Source organism: Primulina eburnea, chromosome 16 (assembly GCF_022965805.1).
Source record: "Primulina eburnea isolate SZY01 chromosome 16, ASM2296580v1, whole genome shotgun sequence".
NCBI classification, from domain to species: domain Eukaryota; kingdom Viridiplantae; phylum Streptophyta; class Magnoliopsida; order Lamiales; family Gesneriaceae; genus Primulina; species Primulina eburnea.
In genome coordinates, this window is record NC_133116.1 from 7,807,614 (window position 1) to 7,826,648 (window position 19,035).

Here is a 19,035-nt window from a genome sequence, read left to right on the forward strand (position 1 = left end):
TTTCTTCCCGGGTTGGAGTACCTAAAACCTGAAAAATCACACAGTGCACTGAGGAAAATGCAACAACGAGACACAACCTTGTCGCTCCAACAAATATAATCACCCTTTTAGGATTCTAAAAGGCTAGACACAGTTGTTTGAGTCACTTCATAGAACATATACAGAAATGAAAGTATTAAAACCCTTCTATTTCAAGATCTATATATTGCACAGAGAACACAAAAAAAAGACCTTGTAATTTGACCAATGTATGAATTATGCAGGGTTTGAAAGAGGATACAAGCACCATAGGATTTCCATAACCACCAATCCAGAAGGAAAAATAATTATAAAAAATTGTCCAACGACTAATGCACTCGAGAAAGGAAGTAAAAAAAAAGATGAATTCACAAGTAATGTGTACTGTATCAGTGTGACTGTGTGAGAGTGTAGTTGTGTGCATGTCTTTGTGTGGGTGCATAAGGAGAGAGGATGAACCTTGATTATCTCAACAAGCTGGTCTACTCCAGGAACAAGTTAAAAAAAAACTGTAAGATGCTTGAAGCATCCAAGGTTAATAAAAATTGTATAAAAAGAAATATGTAAAAGAAAATGACCTTTATGTAAATCTAGATGTATTATGGTAAATGACAAATGATGATCTTATATCTTATGGATTTCACATGTTGAATAATTGAATGTCAATTAAATAGATAAAATCTTGATCTGATATGATTTAATAACCAGCTGATTAGTTTACTCATCAAAAAAAATATATTCACTACTGTCTTTAAACATAGAACTGCTCCTATTGTTCATTGAATTATTTTTTTGAATTCTTAGGTTAATCATGCCTCCTAAGTACATGTCTGGGTCTCAAAAAAGAAAAAGAAAGCTACAGATTGAAGAAATGATTCAAAGTCAAGCAGGAGATATCGACAAGTACTTTGTTTCAAATAAAAACATAGTTGCAGAGGTTGAAGACACGGAGAACAAGATAATGAATTGGATGAGAATGAGATTGATACTAAAAAAGTCCTTGAGTCTGTCGATGTGGATGTATTCAATGATCATGAGAAAGATGAAGAGTTTGTTCAATATGAGAACTTGAATCAGGAAACTTGGTCTGATGATCCGACAAAGTGGGACAACATTGATCAAAAGGTTAGAAACTTTTTAGTAGAAAGAGGTCCAAATAGAGATGTCATAAATGTGTTTCCTAAAGATAGCGATAACAGGCATTTCAAAGTGTCGCATTATAAGAGAATTTTGCCAAACGGGGAGGAAAGTGATAGAAGATGGCTATTATATTCAGTTTATTGTAACAAGATTTTTTGTTTTTGCTGTAAGTTATTCAAGAAGCAAGTAACCAAGACTGGATATGGTCAGTTAGCTAATGAAGGATACAATGATTGGCATAATTTGAGTCGATGTCTTGCAAATCATGAAGCGAGTAAGGAGCATATGGAGTGTATGACGAATTGGCTTGAATTGAAAGAAGATTGAAGACAAATAAAGTGATTGATGCAGGAGTACAAGTACAAATTAATAAAGAAAGAGAGCATTGGAAACAAGTTTTACAGAGGATAATCGCAGTTGTTCAACGATTGGCAAAAAATAACTTGGCATTTCGAGGAAGTTGTGAAAAACTTTATGTTGAAAACAATGGTTTGTTTCTACAAATGATTGAAATGATTGCAGAGTTTGATCCAGTAATGAAAGAACATCTCCGACAGATTAAAGACCATGAGACTTATACTACATATCTTGGTTGCAGAATTCAAAATGAGTTGATACAAATGTTGGCAAGCGAGGTAAGAAAAACAATACTCGCGAAAGTAAGACAAGCAAAATATTTTTCAATCATATTAGATTGTACTCCTGATATCAGTCACAAAGAGCAAATGTCCATTGTCATACGATGTTTAAATGATTCAAAAAGTTCCACAAAAGTAGAAGAATATCGGGTGCAATTTATAGATGTTGATGATACTTCGGGACTTGGGCTTTTTATGCATCTTGAAAATGTTTTAGTCAATCTTGAGCTTGATATTGATGATATTAGAGGTCAAGGATATGATAATGGATCTAATATGAAAGGTAGGCATAAAGGTGTGCAAAAAAGGTTACTTGAAATGAATCCCAGAGCTTTTTATACTCCTTGTAGTTGTCATAGTCTCAATTTAGCTTTATGTGATATGGCAAATTGTTGTCCTAAGGCCATGTTATTTTTTGGAGTAATACAACAGATCTATACATTGTTCTCCTCTTCTACCAAGCGGTGGAAGATTTTCAAAGATCACGTGAAGGGTTTGACAGTTAAGCCATTGTCACAAACACGGTGGGAAAGTCATGTTGAAAGTGTTAAACCTATAAAGGAGCAAATTGCACAAATAAGAGATGCTTTGTATGACTTGGCAAATGATAGTGAAGATCCCAAAACGAAGAGTGAAGCTGAGTCCTTAGCGTTATATGAACTTGAGAATTTTGAATTCTTGCTTGGTGTGGTAATTTGGTACAAGTTGTTGTATGCTATCAACACTGTGAGCAAATTTCTTCAATCTGAAAATATGGATATTGATGTTGCTATCAAACTTTTACAAGGAATTGTTTTATTTCTTGAAGAATTTAGAGAAGATGGTTACGATAAGGCCATGGTTGAAGCTAAAGAAATGGCATGTGAGATGGGCATTGAAGCTGTATTTCGAGAGAAACGTGTTATTCGAAGAAAGAAACAATTTGGTGAAAGTAACAGTGAAGAAGTGATACAGTCAGCTGCAGAATCTTTTCGAATTAACTAATTTCTCTTTATAATCGATCAAGCTCGTTCTTCTATGAAAGCTCGATTTGAACAATTTCAAAAATATGAAGAAACATTTGGTTTTTTGTTCAATCTAGAGAGGTTACAACGTGCAGACGATGAAACCTTGTTGAGGTCTTGCAAGAATCTTGAAAAATCTTTGACTCATAAGGGTTGTTCTGATATTAATGGGGATGATCTATTTTCGGAGTTGACATTCTTGAGGTACTCATTACCAAGAGAAGCAAAATCGGCCATTGATGTAGTGAATTACTTGAGGAAGATGGATGGGTGTTTCCCAAATGCTCATATTGCTTATAAAATCTTGTTGACTGTCCCGGTCATAGTAGCAAGTGCAGAGCGAAGTTTCTCAAAGTTAAAGCTCATCAAAACTTTTCTCCGATCAACCATGTCACAAGAAAGATTGAATGGATTGGCTATGTTATCGTGTTGGGATCGCTTGGGGGAGTAAATCGATGAGCTACAATAGCTCGGTTCTTGAAATATTGAACACCGATGAATTAAATCGAGTTTGGTTAAAAACCAAGCGGAAGATACTCGAAATAAACCTTCGTAGAAACCGATTAAATATTTTGTAAAGCATTTAAAATATATGCAAGTTGAATGAGTAAAAGTATTTCAGTTGAAGGATTTTATCAAACACTTGGTAAGCAATATTTTGGTATTTGAAGAACATATAAAATGCTTCAACAATGCATCTTTAAAAACTATGTAAATGATAAGTAAATGCAATAAACAAATAGACACGAATTTCTTTATGGATGTTCGGAGATTTCAAACACTCCTACGTCACCCCTTCTTCCCCTTGGGAAGGATCCACTAGAAGACTTTGATTTATACAACACCTTGTACAAACCCATTCAGCTAGGACTTACCCACTGCCTAAACTGAACTCCTAGAACTCACGATTGTAGGCAGCACCTCACAATCAGCATATTGTTTAATGTCTCATATGCAAAGACTACATACACAAGTTTATTGTCTTTGTGCAAGACTCACTCAACTAATCTTTGAAGTTCAACTCTCTTGTATATGTGAGTGATTGTGTGTGAGGAATTTATCATTTACAGTGTATATATCAAATGTATCCTCACACAAGGGCTTGTGCTCTCAACTAGCTAATATATTCATGCTAACTGCCCATGCTTTGAATCCACTTCCAAAGCTCTTGTTTGATCTTCAATATGTTGTATTTATAGGCTCCAACACTGATATATACGTTAGACACAAGAATATGACCGTTGGAAAGTTTCTGTAATGTTTCTGGAATTGCAACGGTCAAATTCGTCTTGCTGGACATTTTCCCGACTGGTCAACTCTGGTCAACTCAACTGGTCATTCAGTCGGACTGGTTCAGGTGGTCTGGTTCAGTTCAACTGGTTCAGTTGGACTGGTTCAACTGGTCTTCAGCTGGTTCAGTTTCAGCTGGTGTGCTGAAATCAGCCTAGCTGATTTCAGTTTGTGCAAAACCAGTAACTTCATCGTCATTTATCAGCATCGTAAGCTTCGATTCAGACTTTGACTTATAAAAACGATTTGTAGATCTTTGTCTTATCTTTCCAACGCATACTGAATCGCTTCGTTTCGATAACCGAGCTGAGAGATATGACCAAAATACGGCAGCTGCTCAAACACAATTGATTGCTGTTTTCGTGCAATCACTTCGTCACTTCAGCGATCAGTTAGCCCTTGATAACATCCGATATTGCCCAACTGACGTGCAATACAATTTGTTCCAAATTGAGTTTTCTAATCAGTCCAATTCGCGGATTGTCATTTGGATCAACCAATTGAGAGATATCTTCGAAACACCAAAGCTTGCCAGAAATTCAGTTTGTGCAGAATTCAGTTTCAGCTTGCTTCTTGTGTTTGCAACTTCACACTTGAGTAAATATGTTAGAAACACAATAACAAGTTTTGTTAACATCAAAATCAAGATTACGAACATGAAATGTTCCAACAATCTCCCCCTTTTTGATGATCACAAAACTTGGATAAACAATCAACTCAACTAACATATTTCTCTCCTTTTTTGTGTGAATCAAAAAGTCATATTTCAAAACATTTTAAGCAAAATTTTCTCCCCCTCAATATTTAAAAATAATCTACTCATTAAAGTTATAATGAGTTCTCCACCTATATTTTTGAAGTTTTGAAAAAAATAAAGGAAGAGGGATAACTAACCATTTTTCTCAATGACTCATTTTCTGCCGCAGCACATATGCTCTGCCTTCAACGAATAAACTGTATTTTCTGGAGCATAACTAGGCTGCAAATTTTATACCACTGTAAACCTCTACGAGTCTAGTTTGCAACGCAGAAAGCGGTTCGTCATTTGGACACTCGAGCAAGGAGATATGCCATTTTTCCCATGGTCGCTACAAGCTGCACGAAAATTCAGTTTTGCATATATATGTGTAAAAAATCTGAAATTTTGAATTTTAAACATCAAAATCAGTTTCAATGTTCTTTCAAGAACTACCCGCTCTGATACCACTTGTTGGGATCGCTTGGGGGAGTAAATCGATGAGCTACAATAGCTCGATTCTTGAAATATTGAACACCGATGAATTAAATCGAGTTTGGTTAAAAACCAAGCGGAAGATACTCGAAATAATCCTTCGTAGAAACCGATTAAATATTTTGTAAAGCATTTAAAATATATGCAAGTTGAATGAGTAAAAGTATTTCAGTTGAAGGATTTTATCAAACACTTGGTAAGCAATATTTTGGTATTTGAAGAACACATAAAATGCTTCAACAATGCATCTTTAAAAACTATGTAAATGATAAGTAAATGCAATAAACAAATAGACACGAATTTGTTTATGGATGTTCGGAGATTTCAAACACTCCTATGTCACCCCTTCTTCCTCTTGGGAAGGATCCACTAGAAGACTTTGATTTATACAACACCTTGTACAAACCCATTCAGCTAGGACTTACCCACTGCCTAAACTGAACTCCTAGAACTCACGATTGTAGGCAGCACCTCACAATCAGCATATTGTTTAATGTCTCATATGCAAAGACTACATACACAAGTTTATTGTCTTTGTGCAAGACTCACTCAACTAATCTTTGAAGTTCAACTCTCTTGTATATGTGAGTGATTGTGTGTGAGGAATTTATCATTTACAGTGTATATATCAAATGTATCCTCACACAAGGGCTTGTGCTCTCAACTAGCTAATATATTCATGCTAACTGCCCATGCTTTGAATCCACTTCCAAAGTTCTTGTTTGATCTTCAATATGTTGTATTTATAGGCTCCAACACTGATATATACGTTAGACACAAAAATATGACCGTTGGAAAGTTTCTGTAATGTTTCTGGAATTGCAACGGTCAAATTCGTCTTGCTGGACATTTTCCCGACTGGTCAACTCTGGTCAACTCAACTGGTCATTCAGTCGGACTGGTTCAGTTGGACTGGTTCAACTGGTCTTCAGCTGGTTCAGTTTCAGCTGGTGTGCTGAAATCAGCCTAGCTGATTTCAGTTTGTGCAGAACCAGTAACTTCATCGTCATTTATCAGCATCGTAAGCTTCGATTCAGACTTTGACTTATAATAATGATTTGTAGATCTTTGTCTTATCTTTCCAACGCATACTGAATCGCTTCGTTTCGATAACCGAGCTGAGAGATATGACCAAAATACGGCAGCTGCTCAAACACAACTGATTGCTGTTTTCGTGCAATCAGTTCGTCACTTCAGCGATCAGTTAGCCCTTGATAACATCCGATATTGCCCAACTGACGTGAAATACAATTTGTTCCAAATTGAGTTTTCTAATCAGTCCAATTCGCGGATTGTCATTTGGATCAACCAATTGAGAGATATCTTCGAAACACCAAAACTTGCCAGAAATTCAGTTTGTGCAGAATTCAGTTTCAGCTTGCTTCTTGTGTTTGCAACTTCACACTTGAGTAAATATGTTAGAAACACAATAACAAGTTTTGTTAACATCAAAATCAAGATTGCGAACATGAAATGTTCCAACATATCGATTGAGAAAGAAATTACTGAACAACTTGATTATACAGACTTGATTAGTATTTTTAGCTCTAAAACTGTTAGGCGGGTTGTTTTTTAGTGATCATTTTGGACATGATTGATATTTTTATTCATTTAGTTTTTTATATTATTTTTAACGTATTGATTTAATTTGAAAAATTGCTATGGAAATAAAAAAAATATGAACACACATTATGATTCAGAAGCCTCTTTTCAAAAGTTAGACTCAGGCCCAAATATTGTTAGGATCGGCCCTGGTTGGAGGACATGTGTTGGAAGGTGGATAAGGAGAAAAAGGGGGCCGAGAGTTTTGTCTTATTTTTTTTGTGTTTCAACCGAAGGTTTTGGGACGGCAATATAATATTAGGGACCCTTTTAGTATTTGTAAAATATGGAAAAAAAATTAGGAAGAGTTTGATTAAGTTTCGAGTCGATTCGGGTTAAAACCGGGACCCCGGTCCAAGTTTTAAAACGAATCGGTTAAGTTGTAAAATAGGCTTGAGTTTACGTTTAGGAACGCTTATAAAAATGTTATGGGATATTTTAAAGAGTTTGGTAAGCTTCGGATCAATTTTAGATGTCCAGGGTGAAACGATAATTTTCGGGTTTCGAGGGACAAAATAGTCATTTTGCACCCGGGGTGAGATTATGGTCCTGACAACGCCCTGAGCACAAATTCATGTTATTTTAAATGTTTATGCATCACTTTTATGATTTTTACGTAATTATGATAAAAACGTTGCATGCCTGGTTTTAAGAAAAAAGTTACGTTAATGCACAATTTTATCAAGTGATAATTATGATGTTGTTTTGAAGGATGAGATTTGGTTGTGACTGACGATGTATATGTATACAATGATATGAGATATGATGAGCTGAGGCCCGGGCTCAGTGGGCGGGTAATGTTGTCGCTGATGTCCCCCGCCGCCGGGTACCACGGTTTTATAGATGGATCCATCGATAGAACTGATACGATAGAGCTGATACGAAAGTTACAACTAATTAACTGAATTCAATTAAAAGAAAATTTTAAGTTTATGATGACACGATGAGCTGTTTTGATACGTATATGATGATATGAGATGACATGATTTGACAGGACATGATTTTATAAGATACTTTTATGTTATGCTTTTAAGTTCATGAAAGATATGTTGAGTATGCTATTTTTCACTGTTGTGTGCTACGTATATGTACTCGTTATTCCTGGTATAGGTGTGTTGAGTCTTTAGACGCACTAGGCGTGTGTGATGCAGGTGAGCTAGATTCTGAGGAGACTGGAGGTGCTGGACTTTGAGCAGGCAGCACTGGTGCGGTGACACGGCCCGAGGACTGCACGATTTTCCGCATATTTATTTATGAGATTTGAGAGGGGTTAACATTTTATATACGTTGAGGATATTTTGATTTTTACACGTTTATGTTTACGTTGATTTTGGATGATGGTAGTTATTTTAAACTGCGTTACTTTTATTTCCAATTAAAAATGATTATTTTAAATGCTATTTTTAAATGCAAGCTTCATATATAAAAAAAATTATTTCTGCACTTTTAAAACATTAGACGTTTCATTAAAAATCTAATTCCAATAGTTTAAATCTTGCAAAACTTGTATTTAAGCGCAAATGCTTAAAAAAACTCAAAACTAAAAGACAACTTTCGAATTTAAATCCAAAGTTCTAATTTAAGCGTATAAGCTTAGAAAATTTAAATTCAAGATTTTATATCTTGAAAATTTGAACTTTAAGCGTTAATGCTTAAAAATTCGTATATAGAACTAAATTAGAGAGAAATGAGAAGAAGATAATTTTTTGTGTTTGCAATGAATGCAATGTGGGAGGTCCTATTTATAGAAGGTGAAAAGACTTGAATGAAGTGATGCATCCTTTCATAAAAAAAGAGGCACCCTTTAATTCAAAAAAATTGGCCTTTTAAAAAAAAAATTTACTTGTGCGCCTCCACAAAATGAGAAATCACATGGCTAATTTTATATATATATATATATATATATATATATTACATGTATTTTTTATAATTCAATCTTTTCACTCAATAAAATTCGAACTAAATTAATTTCTCATTCACCATAATTAGTAATTGAGAAATAATTCTTTTTCGCTACGTAACTCGTTCGAATTATTTTATTGGTTTCAAATGAGTACAAAGCTCATTTTTTCTAACAATCTCCCACATGAATGAAAATTAATGCATGTGACTATGCTGACTCGACAAATAACGTTCTAGCGAAATATTATTTCATTGGGATAGGTAGCTTGTGGCTTTGAACCTTCTTTGGTAAGATATAATCGGATTTACTTGGCAATTAATGGACGTGATGCCTTGAACGATTCGTCGTTTTGTGTAAACCAAGACAATTATATTCACACAATAACATTTCTAACAGTTATCTATTGGGTCCATTTCGGCCATGGACACCACTTGGTTTCGTGATTGCTTTTCATATTTGAAGCGGCCACACTTCGTACTTACATTGGTGATCTCCTATGAGAGTATCCCACTATACTCCAACATATGTATTAGTATATCTTAGGAATCATTAAAGGTAAAACATAGCCTCATACCCTTTTGTGGGCAACACCTCGTATCACAGGAATAGGTAGAAGATTTCTCCAAGGTGTTTCATCCAATCTCGTAATTTAGTTGTCCATTTTGAACCTAGATCTTGGGATCTCCAGTCAACTAGGTTGGGTATCCATTACAAGATTTAATTTTGGGGTTTTAATCCCATTTATCTTGATAGACAATTCATTTGATCTCTTCGTATACCTTTTGTAAGTGAATCCGCAAGATTCTCCTTTGATTTTACATAATCAATGGAGATATAATGCTATTAAAGATCACTTGTCGAATGGTATTATGTTTACGACGGATGTGTCGAGACTTACCATTATATATAGTGTTTTGTGCCCTCCAATTGCTGATTGACTATATCAATGAATTATTATTGAGGACACTGGCTTATTCCAACAAGGGATTTCTTCTAAGATATTTCGAAGCCACTCGACTTCTTCTCCAACTTTGTCTAAAGCTATAAATTTCGATTACATTGTGGATCGAGCAATACAAGTTTGCTTAGAAGACTTCCATGATATAGCCCCACCATCAATGGTAAATACGTAACCACTTGTGGATTTTGAATCATTTGTGTCAGATATCCAATTTGCGTCACTATAACCTTCTAGGACCGCGGGATATCTCGTATATTGTAATCCATAATTTAAAATGTATCTTAAATATTTAAGTACCCTTATTAATGCCTTCCAATAATCATTACCAGGATTACTTGTAACTCTGTCGAGTTTGTTGACAGCATAAGCAATACCTGGACGAGTGCAATTCATGAGATACATCTGACTGCCTATGATCTTCGAATACTCTAATTGAGATATGGGTTCACCTTTATTTTTGGAAATATGCAAACTTGGATCTATAGGTGTTTTGATCAAGGACATATCATTCGCATTATATTTTTCCAATATTTTCTCAACATGGTGACATTGCGACAAAACACGTCCTTCCGATCTTTTGCTGACTTTTATTCCCAAAATGACATCTACTTCTCCCATATCTTTCATATCGGAGTGTTTTGTTAACATCTTCTTAGTAGTCTTGATGATATTAATATTGCTTCCCACAATTAATATATCATCAACGTACAAACATACTACCACACATGCTTCAGGTGTGCCTTTGATGTAAATATATTTATCACACTCGTTAATTTTGAAGTCATTCGACAACATAGTTTTGTCGAATTTTTCATGTCATTGTTTTTGCGCTTGTTTAAGCCCATATAATGACTTAACGAGTCTACACACTTTTTTCTCTTGTCCAGGAACCATATACCCTTCGGGTTGTTCCATATATATTTCTTTCTTAAGTTCCCCATCGAGGAATGCTGTTTTCACATCCATTTGATGAATTTCTAGATTATGTAATGCCGCAATTGCTATTAATACGCGAATAGATGTTATTCTCGTCACTGACGAGTAGGCATCAAAATAATCAAGACCTTCTATTTGTCTATATCCTTTGGATACTAATCTAGCCCTATATTTTTCAATAGATCCATCTGTCTTGTATTTCCTTTTAAGAATCCACTTGCATCCTAATGGTTTATTTCCCGGAGAGAGGTCAACCAATTCCCATGTATGATTATGCAAGATAGATTCTATCTCATTGTTCATTGCCGCCTTCCAAAAGGGGGCTTCAAGACTTGATAGTGCTTCACTAACTGTCCTTGGTTCATTTTCCAACATATAATTTAGAAAATCAGGGCCAAAGGTCTGTGTTGTTTTAGCCCTCTTACTACGTCGTGGTTCTTGTTGTTCTTCTTGAATTCTACCGCTCGTAGTTTCATAAGTCCTTTTTCGAGAACTTATTTCTTTACTTTCTATATAAGGAAATGTTGTTTCAAAGAAGACGGCATTCCTTGATTCAATAATTGTTCTTTCGTGGACAAAACTTATTTCAGATTTATGTACCAAAAATCGATATGCACTACTATTATTTGCATATCCAATAAATATACAATCTATTGTCTTAGGCCCAATTTTTACTTGTTTTTGTTTTGGTAATTCAACTTTTGCTAAACACCCCCACATTTTTAAATATTTGTAAGAAGTCTTGTGACATTTCCATAATTCGTAAGGAGTTTCGTCCTTAACTTTGTGTGGTATTTTATTAAGAATGTAGTTGGCTGAAAGGATTGCTTCCCCCCACAAGTTTTGGGGTAATCCTGAACTCAATAACATTGCGTTCATCATTTCTTTGAGAGTGCGATTTTTCCTTTCAGCCATACCATTTGTTTGTGGTGAATATGGCGCAGTAGTTGACGAATAATGCCACTTTCGCAACAAAATTCGTCAAATGGTGCTCCATATTCTCCACCTCTATCACTACGAATAATTTTTATTCGTTTAGTCAATTGGTTTTCAACCTCATTCTTGTAGTGTTTAAACACTTCGAGAGCCTCATCTTTGCTACGTAGCAAATTGAAATAACAATACCTTGTGCAATCATCAATAAAAGTAATGAAATACATTTTTCCTCCTCTAGTTTGCACAAACTTCAAATCACATAAATCGATGTGAATTAACTCTATAGGAGTTGTATTTCTTTTCACGGATGGAAACGAGGCCTTTGTAAATTTTTCCTCTACACAAATATCACATTTGTGTTTTTTGTTTATGTCAATTGAAGGCAATAAATTTAAATTTACTAGCTCACGTAATGAATTATAACTTACTTGACCCAAACGATCATGCCATAAATCACACGAGTCAACCAAGTAAATAAAATTGGTACTTTTATTGCTTTCAATGTTACGAAATACATTCATCGCATTCAGTTTGAAAATTCTTTTTTCTATATAGCTTTTTCCTACAAACATATCATTCTTAGATAATACAAATTTACTAGAATGAAACACTAGTCTAAATCCAGTCTTGACAAGTGCTGATCCCGACACAAGATTCTTTCGAATGTCCGGAACATGTAGCACATCAATAAGAGTTAATTCCTTGCTGGATTTCATCTTGGGCATCACCTTTCCAAGTCCTACAATTCTTGACGTAGTAGAGTTATCCATGAAGAGTTGTCGTCCACTAATCGGGGTATAGATAGAGAACATTTCTTTTTCGGTGCAAACACGCCTTGTTGCTCCTGTATCCTTGTTGTGAAAAAGTAAAAATTTATGGTAAAAAGTAAAAATCTCAAACTCTCAAAATTTACCAAACTACACACTTTATAATATTTTTCTCTCTACTCAATTGTGATTTTCTTCACAAATGAGAGATCTATTTATAGAGTTTCATTACACATAATCCAAAAAATAAAATACATCATTACCTACATCATCACACACAAATTTCTAACTTTACAACTCTTATTTTCAACATTCAAATATTCAACTATTACTTTTTCAATATTCAAATATATTATTTCAACACTCCCCCTTGTGATGATGATCATGATACGATGATGTCTTCATTACGTGTTTTGTACTGCCTCGTTAAAAACCTTACTTGGAAAAACCCATTGGGATAAAAACCATAGTAAGGGAAAAAGAGTGCAGTCACGTAAACTCCCCCTGATGTTGACATGAACAACTCTTCACAAATTTCGTAGATTGTGCATCCCAATATTATATATGTGCTTTCTGAATATTGACGTAGGTAGTGCCTTTGTGAAGAGATCTGATGAGTTTTCACTTGATTGAATGTGACGAACATCAATACATTTATTCTTCTCGAGCTCCTTGGTGAATGCGAAGAACTTAGGAGGAATATGTTTAGTTCTGTCGCTTTTTATGTATCATTCTTTCATTTGAGCAACACATGCAGCATTATCTTCATATAGTATCACAGGCTTCTCATCGAATGATAATCCGCATGAAATTTGGATATGTTGGGTCATTGATTTTAACCAAACACATTCACGACTTGCTTCATGTAGTGCAATAATCTCGGCATGATTTGATGAAGTTGTTACGAGCGTTTGTTTCTGTGAACGCCAAGATATTGCAGTGCCTCCACGAGTAAATACATATCCAGTTTGGGAACGTGCCTTGTGTGGATCAGATAAGTATCCAGCATCAGCATAACCAATTATACTTGGATTAGCATCTTTTGAATACAAAAGTCCCAAGTCTGTCGTTCCTCGTAGATAACGGAATATATGTTTAATTCCGTTCCAGTGTCTCTTTGTTGGATATGTGCTAAATCTTGCCAACAGATTCACGACAAAAGATATATCAGGCCTTGTACAATTTGTAAGGTACATAAGGGCACCGATGGCACTTAGATATGGTACTTCTGGACCAATAATATCTTCATCATCTTCACATGGACGGAATGGATCCTTTTCTATGTTTAATGATCTAACAACCATTGGAGTACTTAAAGGATTTGCTTTATCCATATTAAAACGTTTAAGGATCTTTTCTGTATAATTTGTCTGGTGAACAAACATTCCATATTCTTTTTGTTCAATTTGTAAACCCAGACAATACTTGGTTTTTCCAAGATCCTTCATTTCAAATTCTTCCTTCAAGTATGACACAACTTCTTGAATTTCCTTATTCGTTCCAATGATGTTTAAATCATCAACATATACAGCAATAATTACGCATCCGGATGTTGTTTTCTTAATGAAAACACAAGGGCATATTGAATTATTTACATATCCTTTTTTCATCAAGTGATCACTTAGTCGATTATACCACATTCGACCTGATTGCTTTAACCCATATAATGATCTTTGTAATTTCACAGAATAACGTTCCCTGGGTTTTGAACTTTGTGCTTCAGGCATCTTAAATCCTTCAGGAATTTTCATATATATATTATTATCAAGTGATCCATATAATTAAGCTGTAACAACATCCATAAGACGCATTTCAAAATTTTCAGATACCGCCAAGCTAATCAAATACCGAAACGTAATTGCATCCATCACAGGAGAATACGTTTCTTCATAATCAATTCCAGGCCTTTGAGAAAAACCTTGTGCAACAAGTCGAGCTTTATATCTTACTATTTCATTTTTCTCATTTCTCTTTCGAATAAAAACCCATTTGTATCCAACAGGTTTTACACCTTCAGGTTTTACACCTTCAGGTGTAAGGACTATAGGTCCAAAAACATTACGTTTATTTAGCGAATCTAATTCAACCTGGATGGCATCTTTCCATTTTATCCAATCCTGCCGATTTTTACATTCACCAAAAGATTTTGGTTCATGATCTTCGTTATCATTTATGATGTCGATTGCCACATTATAAGAAAATATATCATCAATTTCATCTATATCTTTTCGGTTCCATATTTTTCCAGTATTAATGTAATTGATAGAGATTTCATGATTCTCGTCAGTTTGTGGTTCTGACAGAACATTTTCATCATCATGTGTTTCTTCAGGATCACCATTCTCTATTTTGTGATCATCATGTGTTTCTTCAGAAACATCATTCTTTATTTTGTGATCATCGTGTTTCTCTATGGATTTTCTTTTTCGAGGATTTTTATCCTTGGAACCGACTGGCCTTCCACGCTTCAGGCGTTTAATGACATCATGAGTATCTTCCATTTGTTTCTTTGGAATTTCAATTCGAGCAGGGGCATTTGCAGCATGTATATATGATTTAGTTACACTTTTTGTGTCTGCAAATGCATCTGGTATTTGATTTGCTATTCTTTGCAAGTGTACAATTTGTTGTACATCTTTTTCACATTGTTTTGTTCTTGGATCCAGATGTAACAATGATGATACATACCATGTAATTTCCTTTTCGGTATGTTTCTGTTCTCCCCCTAACATTGAGAAGATTTCCTCATTAAAATGACAATCAGCAAAACGTGCTGTGAACACGTCGCCTGTCTGAGGTTCAAGATATCGAATGATTGATGGACTATCATAACCGATATAAATTCCAACCTTTCTTTAAGGTCCCATTTTCTTTCGTTGTGGTGGTGCAATAGGCACATACACCATACATCAAAAAAATCTCAGATGAGAAATGTCTGGTTCTTTACCAAATGCAAGCTGCAATGGGGAGTATTTATGATATGCACTTGGTCTGATGCGAATTAATGAAGCAGCGTGTAAAATTGCATGTCCCCATATAGAAATAGGGAGCTTTGTTTTCATAATCATTGGTCTAGCAATCATTTGCAGACGTTTAATCAATGATTCAGCCAATCCATTCTGTGTATGTACATGAGCAACATGATGCTCAACAATGATTCCCATAGACATACAATAATCATTGAAAGTCTGGGAAGTAAATTCACCAGCATTATCCAGTCTAATTTTCTTGATTGTATAATCGGGAAATTGATTCCTCAATTTTATTATTTGAGCAAGTAATCTTGCAAATGCAACATTTCGAGTTGACAATAAACATACATGTGACCATCTGCTGGAGGCATCAATCAATACCATAAAGTATCTGAATGGTCCACATGGTGGATGGATTGGTCCACAAATATCACCCTGAATATGTTCAAGAAACATTGGTGATTCAGTTTGGATTTTGACTGGTGATGGTCTTATAATAAGTTTTCCAAGAGAACATGCTTTACATTGAAACTTATTATTCTGAAAGATCTTCTGGTCTTTCAGTGGATGACCATGTGTATTTTCTATAATTCTTCGCATCATTGTTGAACCAGGATGTCCCAATCGATCATGCCAATTGGTTAATATTGAAGAATTATCAACTACCATGTTTGATTCAATGGGACTTATATGTGTATAATGCAATCCAGTAGGGAGCATTGGTAGTTTTTCAATCACATATTTCTTTCCTGATTTATATGTGATAAGGCACATATATTTCTCATTCCCTTCATTCATTGTTTGAGTATCATACCCATGGGAATATATATCATTAAAACTCAACAAATTTCTTTTCGATTGTGGTGAATATAAAGCATCATTGATCAAAAAATTTGTACCATTAGGTAACAAAAATTGTGCTTTACCACATCCTTTAATCAAGTCTACAGGACCTGATATTGTATTCACCGTTGTTTTTGTTGGTTTTAGTTCCAAGAAATATCTTTTATCTCGGAGGATAGTGTGCGTTGTACCACTATCGGGTATGCAAACTTCAGCTTTGCTCATAGCATTTTCCATATTTGAACTTCAAAAAAATATGCAATGAAATAAAATTACTGAAAATACATATGTAAATATAACACATATCATAATTGTACAATAAAACATTATTACATGAATATATGAAAAATAAATTATTGTACATTTATATTCTACCATTATATTGTTCATTTTCAGAGAAATCGTTGAGGAAATCTGCACCATCAATATTGTTCATTTCTATCCCACCAACATATTGATCATTTCCAGAGAAATCATTCATAAAATCACCAGCATCAAAATGAGTTGAATCACTCAAACGGTCACTGCGTTCAGTGAAGTTGGTCTCTTTTTCTTTCCCCTTTAATGATTCTTTATAAAGTTTACAAAGATGCTCAGGGGCTCGACAAACTTTGGACCAATGTCCTGGAGTACCACATCTGTAACAAGAACTTTCATATCTTTTTGAGTGATTCTCATTAATACTTGTATTCTCATGATGACTTTTCTGTGGATGTTTTGGGATGCTCTTTTGAGATGAGTTATAAAAATAACTATCTCTATTATTTTCAAAACCACGGCCTCGACCACGGCCAATTCCACGTCCACGTCCACGTCCACGACCTCGACCTCGACCAAAATCTTGTCTATGAATTTGATTTTGGTTCCGAGGTTTAAATTCATTTTTACTTACAGCATTTACTTCGGGAAATGCTGTTGATCCAGTGGGTCGGGACTGATGATTTCTCATTAATAGCTCATTGTTCTTTTCCGCCACAAGAAGACAGGCGATGAGCTCAGAATATCTCGCAAATCCACGTACTCTATATTGTTGATGTAGAGTAATATTTGATGCATGAAATGTGAAAAATGTTTTTTCAAGCATCTCAGATTCTGTGACCTCATGTCCACAAAATTTTAATTGCGAGATTATTCTATACATCGCCGAATTGTAATCACTGACTTTTTTAAAATCTTGGAATCTCAGTGTATTCCATTCATCCCGGGCGGTCGGAAGTATAACTTCCCTTATATGTTCAAATCTTTCTTTTAATCCCTTCCACAAAGCCATGGGATTTTTTTCAGTCAGATATTCACATTTCAATCCATCGTCGAGATGTCGACGCAAAAATATCATGGCTCTTGCCTTTTCTTGTGACGTGCATATGCCATTTTCTTTAATGGTCTCGCTTAGACCCAATGACTCAAGATGCATTTCTACATCTAGAGTCCATGGCATATAATTCTTTCCCGTGATGTCGAGCGCAATAAATTCGAGCTTTGTTAAATTTGACATGGTGGTACTAAAAAAAATTACGTTGCATTTTATTAGTTAATAAATATTGCAATACAAAGTAACGGATAAACAACAAGTACAAGTATTTGTAAAAATAAAGAAAACGCACGAGGAGGATATTCTCCGATAAATACAAGACTCGTGAGTATGATAACCAAAATAATTAAAAATATCCTTGAGAAAGCCATCTTCTTTTTTTTCGAAAAATTTGATGATGAATAATTTTTAGAGAAGAAGAGAAAGTTGGAGTGATTGAATGTGTTTGTGAGATCATATTTATAGGGCAAAAACTAGCCGTTTTTTACCATTTATGACCATTGGTGTACAAAAAAAATAAAGGTATGTATTTGTATAATTTTATGGTAATAATATGGTATATATGATATTAGACATGTTTAAATAATTATGTATATCATATCATAATATTATAATGAGTTTCATAATTTATTTTGTTTAAAAACCTTATAGGCTTTTATACTTGTCGTATCCCTTACCGGGAGTGTGGGATGTCGTCTTAACATCCTCCCAGGATTTATAACAAGTTTATGAAAAATTTATTTTTATTATTTCTAATAATAACATTATATTGTATATTAAATAAATACACAATAAATAAATAACAGTAAAATAAATATTATTACTTTTGTTACCTTTTTCTTCTGTTTGGAGCTTGGAAAAGTATGTAGGACTTTTAGAGCTTCGTGCTGATAACGTGTTGTGAAAAAGTAAAAATTTATGATAAAAAGTAAAAATCTCAAACTCTCAAAATTTACCAAACTACACACTTTATAATATTTTTCTCTCTACTCAATTGTGATTTTCTTCACAAATGAGAGATCTATTTATAGAGTTTCATTACACATAATCCAAAAAATAAAATACATCATTACCTACATCATCACACACAAATTTCTAACTTTACAACTCTTATTTTCAACATTCAAATATTCAATTATTACTTTTTCAATATTCAAATATATTATTTCAACAGTATCGATGAACCATTCTTTTGGATTGTCCACTAGATTGGATTCAAACACAACAGTAGAAACCATGAGATCCGTCATGTCATTTGACAATTTCTCATCTTCGGTGATGTTCACTTGGTCCCTTGACTTCTTTTGATTACCTTTCTTTTCTATGTAATCTCGTGCCAAATAGTTAGACTTGCCACAATTATAGCAATTTCCTTTAAACTTTTTGGTTTTTCCTTTCATTGGACCATTTCCTTGGTGCTTTCTCTTCTTGATAGTGTTTTGTTCCACCAAATTTGCTCTCGCCTCAAAATTGCTCTTTCCG

The 19,035-nt window shown here is 34.4% G+C and overlaps 1 pseudogene; it reads left to right on the top strand.

Annotated features, from left to right (window-relative positions):
• The first annotated feature begins 1,189 nt into the window (after nucleotides 1–1,189).
• LOC140815978 (uncharacterized) lies at nucleotides 1,190–6,943 on the top strand (annotated as a pseudogene).
• Nucleotides 6,944–19,035: the final 12,092 nt, after the last annotated feature.